Source organism: Nilaparvata lugens, chromosome 5 (genome assembly GCF_014356525.2).
Source record: "Nilaparvata lugens isolate BPH chromosome 5, ASM1435652v1, whole genome shotgun sequence".
NCBI classification, from domain to species: Eukaryota; Metazoa; Arthropoda; class Insecta; order Hemiptera; family Delphacidae; genus Nilaparvata; species Nilaparvata lugens.
The window spans coordinates 53,023,643-53,031,153 of NC_052508.1; the positions used below are offsets into that span (position 1 = coordinate 53,023,643).

A 7,511-nucleotide genomic window follows, 5' to 3' on the forward strand; every position below is an offset into this window, starting at 1 on the left:
AATTTGTGAATAATACTCTATTTGACTTTTTGAAATATGTGCGTCATTAGGTGAATGAACTTCTCATGAGTAAGCTTAGAATACCTGAGTTAAAAAATCAATGACGTTTTAAAACGGTACAGTAGGCCTGGGAGGTCAAAGAAAATGTTTTTTGTAAATCTTTCATATAACACTTTCATAATAATGTTATCATGCTATTAAATAATAAGTTATGCTGCATTATCATATTATTTATTGGACTTTAACGCTTCAACAAACTAGCATTAAAGCAGTTAATACCATGAATTCCAGTTTGGACACTAATCAGTAACCATTCTCTACTTTATGAGGCAACTTTCAACACTCTTGGTGTTCAGATAATGGTTCAAAACTGTTCAATCTTTGTGTAGTTATTCTTGATAAGCCCATTTCACCTCATTAGAGATTCAAGCCCATGAAAGATTCAACCATATTTTTCCGAATGTAGTATGTAATAATATCAAAGTATATGATTGAGAAAGCTCGATATTGGTCTGTCCTTTGATGTCCCTTGTAAAGCGGAAGGTTTTATGTAGATTCTGGTGTACATATATCTCATGCATATGCAATGCGGTCACAAGTACAAGAAATATAAGGTAAGAGGTCGCCGTTGGGTATTTTCCATCTAAAAATATGATGATGTTTTTAACAATACTCCATTCTATTGATCAGTTGCCTCCTTTCTAGAAAAGGTGCCAGACATAATCGTTAAGTACTGGTCCTGTGTTGCCGATACCTACATGATACCTATATGTGTGATACAGTGCGAGTACTCACGTTGTGCATATATGCAGCTCAATCTCCAAAGAATATGGTACCATCTGTGCAATGGCTCTATAGTGAGATAGACTCCAAACTTTCAGAATTGGTTGAATGAGAAGCATTGATTCTATTTACAAGGCATGCTGACAGTTTTGAGTGAATCACACTCTAGTTGTAAAAGTAATTTGACCATACTTGGTGTTATGGTACAACGAAATTATTGCTGCTCTAGGCCAGCATAATAGTTGGTGCTTCAGATTACATTTTTATGGTCTCTCATATTTCAACAAAAATGCTTCTCATTATGATCGTTCTTTCGCCGGGAAAAAATTGGAGTTTGTCTTGTCCTCAGCCTCACGACCAATTTATCTCGCTGTATATTTTGGAAACGCTCACGCTTTTCAAATAGACTAAGTATTGAGTCGACAAACAAAACTGACTTATCTGTATCCATGGATATCCTCAAGGCAAACTAAATGATCCACTCCAAAGTTATTCAATCCTTGAATATTGAAAATTCTTAAATTTAAAAAAAAATGACTATCATCAGACATATACTTGTAACTTTTTGTACTTAACAATCAATCGAACATGTAAGATATTGTCAAGTGAGTTAACATGGTAAACTCAGAAGAGTGAAGTTAATATTCGTAGAACGTTTCATACTTAAGAAATATGTTGCTTCCCAGAAGATCCTCCCAGAAGGGGTGGATCTTGGTGATTCTTTGATGCTAATAGGCTTAATTAACTTCTGTATTAAAAGCATGTTTGAATCGAATTACACTCATTGCTGTTAAATTGTCATTATACTACACTCCAAAGAGTTACTGCTAATTATCAGTGATATAATTATTGGTAATTAATATTTTGTGATCAGTAATTATTATGAATAATAATATAACACTTCACATTTTTTAAAATAGATTTTTATTATTGATTCTGTCACAGTATCTATTTAGGCCTACCGTTAGACATTTTTATTTTTCTGTTCTGTGTCCATATCTCATCATTTGATAAAACATTATTGAATCTTGAAGTATCCTTTATTATTTAAAATATTACAACAACTAGTCTCGACCATAGGTTATTTTCAAGTTTAATACATTATCATTTGAATACATCAGCAGCTTCAATCATTTTTCAGCTCCAATTCTCTTTGAAAATAGAAAATAAACAATTTTTATGTGATGAGCTCCCAGGAGGTCATGAGACCATCCGGTTGAATAGCTTTTTGAACAGGATTATGATTGCTATTGTGAGATTCACTTGAAACTGTCTGTATTCATCATAAGTAACATATCTAAGCTTCCCATTCAACCAATGCTGACAGATAAAAGTGGATCTGACTGTAGTCAACTGGGCGTTGCATTGCGTTAGTCAGCTATAAAATCAGTTCACACAGGTGTCGAAGCATCGATGACGTAATAGGTCTCTCAAACACTTATACCGTAGATAGAAGAGTACACCTGCGCTGCTTTCGATAGAAGGCCTATCCCGGACCCGGAGAAAGGATGAAAGGTACCATCTTATCAAGATGTTATAACTTACTGCACACTCCATCTACGCCTATCTTCTTGAACTACTTATTTCTCCTGCTTTTCATCTCTTCCTTCTCACCCTTCCTCTAAGTTTTCTCCTACTTCTTCGTTTCTTCTGCATTATTGTTCTCATAATTACGCATATTATACCCCTTTTACCCTTTTTCCACCGTTTTCACTTTTCTATTCTTTTTTCCCACTTCATTTTCCCAATCTTTCTCTTTTGGCTCCTCCCCTTCATCCTTCACCGCTCTTCTTTCCCACTCTTTCATTTCATATTTTTCACTTCTTTCTCATCTCATTAACTCATTTCTCGTTCTTTTATCCACTGGTTCTGAACTCTTCAATCTTCAACTCTTTCCCATCTTTAATTTCGCCTATTCTCACTTCTTTATTCCCTTTTCAACCTGTAATCATACCACCTGTAAATTTCACTTGCCTTCGTCACTTTAACTCTTTATTCTCCTTATCTTTCTTCTACTCTTCCTCTTCCTTCTCCTCTTTCTCTTCAATCACCTCTCATTCCTTCTTTCCTCATTCATTTTTCTGTCTTCCTCATCTTCTGGGAAGCTTTCCCTGATACACATGGATCAGAAGATACTCTTTCTGCATACTACTTCACCTGCCCCTCTTCTTTTTCTTTTTCACTTCCTAACCCCTTTTCCACTACTCTTCCTCCTCCTTCTTTCCTTCTTCACTCTTGATTTTTCTCTCTTCCTCCTCCTCCTTATTTTTGTATTCACCTTCTTCTTCTTCCCGCTCTCCTATATCTCCTTCTTCGTTCTTCTTAAGAGTAAAAGCACTGAATGACAGTAATCAATGACAGCTCCATTTACTTATTCCTCTTCTCCATTGCTACACCCTCCTCCTAATTTCATCATCTATTTCTTTTTCTTGTCCTTCTTTCCCCCTTTAATGTCTGCACCAGCAGGCGTTACCAGAGACAAATAGTCTAGGTATCTTTAGTCTATGACATTACTTAGTGCGTGCCATCACGAAGCTTTGCTTTCACCACTAGCTGCTGATAACAGAGGCGAGTGCAGGCGCATGCGTGTGTGTGCAATGTCACTTGTTGCGTCACAGACGGGTGCTGTGCACCATAATAATGATAATGATGAATGCGACTTTGATACCAGTGTGTAGCATGAACTCAACAACGACCTCGCAGTTAGTGATAAGGTAACAATAGCTTGACACAATTTTCACTATTGATCAAGCGTATGTTTTTGGAAGACAAAACAATTCAGTTATTGTAAAGAAGAAGAAGGCAGAAAGTGGTGGAAGAGTAGCCATTCAAGAGTCATTGAGAAAACAAAAGTAGGAAATAATAGGAGAAGTAGTAGAAGAAGTAGGAAAGGAGCGAAATAGAGGTAAGGGAGGAGTTGAGTAGACGGACATTATACCGATTGCGGTCAAATGGGAGTGATACATGACACATACACACACGTACACTGTTTACGTAGGAACAAGTGTCTCGTATCTATGTTATTTCTCAAATATGATTTCAATTCGTGTGCCCTCAACTTCTACCAGCCTCAGAAGATTAGAAGAAACATGGTTTCGTATACATGTCATAGCAACTGTTATCTACTAGATAATGTCATATCATGGTGATATCACAATAGATCATTTCAGAAATGTCACATAAAATAAATGTCAAATAGACTCCAGTCACAAGAAGATAATCGATTAACTCATTGATGTGAAATAACCGTAATCAGTGATAACCGTAATCAGTTATGCAGGCAAACGACTGATGACCTCAGAATAGAATAGAGTCAGTAGAACACAGCTGATAGTGGAACACAGCTGTGAATTAATTAGTTGCTGAGCAGTACACTTTCCAAATTTTGATGACGAATACAATACCTTTGAATTATAGATAGCCCCAGTGGCGCAATTGGTTAGCGCACGGTACTTATAAGACAGTAGTCGTGTGAGCCATGCCGGGGTTGTGAGTTCGAGCCTCACCTGGGGCAAATTTTTTTTTCTCCACTTTCAGATAGGCTCCATTTATCAAATTTGAGTTCAAATTCATTAGTTCAAAAATTTCAAGGAATCTCATAGATTGATGTTACAAATCTTCCAGAGTTTTATCCTTCATCTTTACTGTACGGTGGTGACCTGTGGTCGGTGATGCTGATGTGATCCAAGTGTGACGGAATCTCCTAGATTTATGTTACAAAGCTTCCTGAGTTTTATCCTCCATCATTATTTAACGGTGACCTGTTCAATAATAAGTTGTGATAGAAGTGACATCTAATTTAGATTAAAACGTTTAATAAATCTTTAATGCTTCCTATGAATTCACACAATGATAATATGCTGTATTCGTTTCTTGGGTGGAAAGAAACTCTAGGATATCCCGAAGTGTTGTGATGTTCAGAATAATAAAAAATGTTAGAAGTTTACGACAAAAGATCACAGAATCCTCTGAATGAATCCCATAATAGTCTTATAAATTCAAATTTATCCAATTCAATACAAAAACACAGCAAAATGAAATAGAAGTGCAATACAATCAACCTAAAAATCTATCTATATATATATATATATATATTATATATATATATATATTATATATATAAAAGCGAAATGGCACTGACTGACTGACTGACTGACTCACTCACTCACTCACTCACTCACTCACTCACTCGCAGAACTAAAAATCTACCGGACCAAAAACGTTCAAATTTGGTAGGTATTGTGGTGCGTTTTTTAACGGCTTCACATATGTAGGGTGAATCTTGTACTGAGTCAATGGTGTAGCGGCTATAAATTTTGCAATTGCGTGTGTGGACGCTGAGTGTACACCTGACTGATTGATTCACTACAAGATTCGATACAATTGTCGGAATCGCGGGAGGCCTAAACGCTCGCTCACCCTTGATTCTTCTAATGACAAATTGTATAGTGATGAAATTTTTATAAGCAGTGTAGCGATCGCTAAACACTGAAGACGGATACCTTAAAATTATTACCTGTGAAGAATGAGCATATAAAATCATACAGGTCGAGCAAAAATCCCGATGTAGATAATTTACGGGACTGCGTCTCTAATAAGTTCTGAAGGATTAAAATACGGTATTTGGACCAAATATCGTTCAGAATATACTTCGAGAACAGAGTCTTGTCGGGTTTTAAGCTCTATTGTAGGAATTTATATGATCTCTGGCTGCATCTGCTGTACAATGGATGTGTTCGCTCCTAAGTCGAGGTAGGTAACAGATAAAAGCTGATATATGAGCAGGTAAGGACAAAGAATAAATATCTCGATCTGACCCCACTCGCTACATCCACTTAGACCTGTTCCAATATCCAGCTTAATTCAATTATTCCAATGATCGCATTTGATCGGTTCTTGATGATATAGAACGTATCAGACACAATAATTGACAGGCTTAAGAAATAATCGAACTCAGAAAGCGAATTAACAAAACTGAAATATATTATAATAAAATATGTAATCATACAGTGCAGGTTCAGAATTTGATTTACAGGTTGATAATAATTTAGCATTAACAGAATAGTTAAAAATTTTCTTGTGCTTGCATGATACCATGCGTGATTCAACAGAATTTTACAATTGATAAAATTGAACAGTTTTGAAAAAATAGTGAAAAAATGAATTATAAAATATTTTAAAATTGCTCGGAGTCGTGGTTCAGGCAGCGGAGGATAGCTAATTAACTACAAGTTCTTATAAATTCAATAGGAATCAATTCTAGGCTCTTAATAACTAAAAGCGCTTGTCGGCGTGGCCAATAATTTAACGAAGAAAAAATTTATGTTTCTCTGCACTGAAATATTTTTCGAAGCGTAGATTGGGGCCCCTTTTAAAACTTATAACTCACGTGAAAATCCTTGGTGGTCGTGGTTTTCTTCTTTAGATCAAAAATCGTTTGATCGGCAGCAATCCAGGCTTCGGTTTCAGCACGTGTGGAATTTTAATTTAAATATCTCCTTCACCAAATTAATTAAGGGATAATTTACTTTAAACTTTTAAATTTATCGATTGATGAAAACATAAATTTACAAATAACAAATAGATTGGCCTAAAATATCGGCTCACAAATAGAACTTATAAAAATCGAACAAGAAATTTTACAAATAGGTCTTGGTAACTATAAAAAGAGATCTGAACGGTGAGGATTTCAAAAGGGAAGTGCTGTCTTTTCTCTCAGCTTCTTGGCTAGACCTTTCTTCTGAGAATCTCGATGTAATAAATTTGCATAAAAATTTGCCATTGGTAGAACGCTTGTGACGTAGACATGACGTCAGTGGCAAGCAGTAGAATATAATTCCTTTTAATTACAATAATAATTCAATTTATGTAATTCTTAAAACTGCTTAATCTTCTAGACATAGTTTCTCTCATACAATGTACATGTGCTAGCGTAAATGATAAGGCAGGGTTGTTGTCTGATAATAGATTAACATGTGTTGCTTTCAAACGATCACCTTCTTGGTGCTATTTCTATGCACTATGATTGGCTTAGGCTTGCCAAAGAGATTTAATTACCATGTGGTTCAGTTGAATTAAATCATTAATAAATTAATATTCTTATACAATTTTTATTAGGTTTGAGACTGTTATAATTAATTTCTGCCGTTTTATCAATAATATAATTTCATGCTATGACCTAGTTAGTTACAATAAGACCTGACATATAATATAATTTCTTAAATAATAAATAATTTCAACGATAATACATACATTTTATTTTTTTATTTGAAATTCTTGATCCTTTATTGATAGTTTTATAATTTTTAGAAATGGTATTACATCTTGCGTGAAGCCAGCATGACATTTGACAATACTTTGAATCAGTCAGCTGCGTTCGAACTGTTTTAAAACATCTGATCGATAGTAAACAAAGTGTAACCTCAAAATCAGTGAGCAATTCATAAACAATTTGTGCTTTATTTGCAAAATAATTATAATTTTATTGAATAATTTTTCTAGAAAATATTCAGTACAGAACGGTACTCTTATCTAACATACAGTTACTGATAAGTAAGCTTTATCGCTCGGTCGCTAACTATTCCTTTAGCAAATTCTTTCATTTTAAAAGGTAATCACAATTTTCTCTCTTCTCATGAGATCTATTTGAAAGATTCATCACAGTATGTTCAGTTGGCCCTTTAGAGGCGCACTAAGAAATCTTTTGGCGACATTTTAACTCTAAGGGT

The 7,511-nt window shown here is 34.9% G+C and overlaps 1 non-coding gene across 1 annotated transcript; it reads left to right on the forward strand.

Moving 5' to 3' along the window:
* Positions 1 to 4,203: 4,203 nt before the first annotated feature.
* On the forward strand, positions 4,204 to 4,297 carry Trnai-uau. The gene is made up of 2 exons: positions 4,204 to 4,241; positions 4,262 to 4,297. It is a non-coding gene; the product is annotated as a tRNA-Ile (tRNA).
* The last annotated feature ends 3,214 nt before the right edge of the window (positions 4,298 to 7,511 follow it).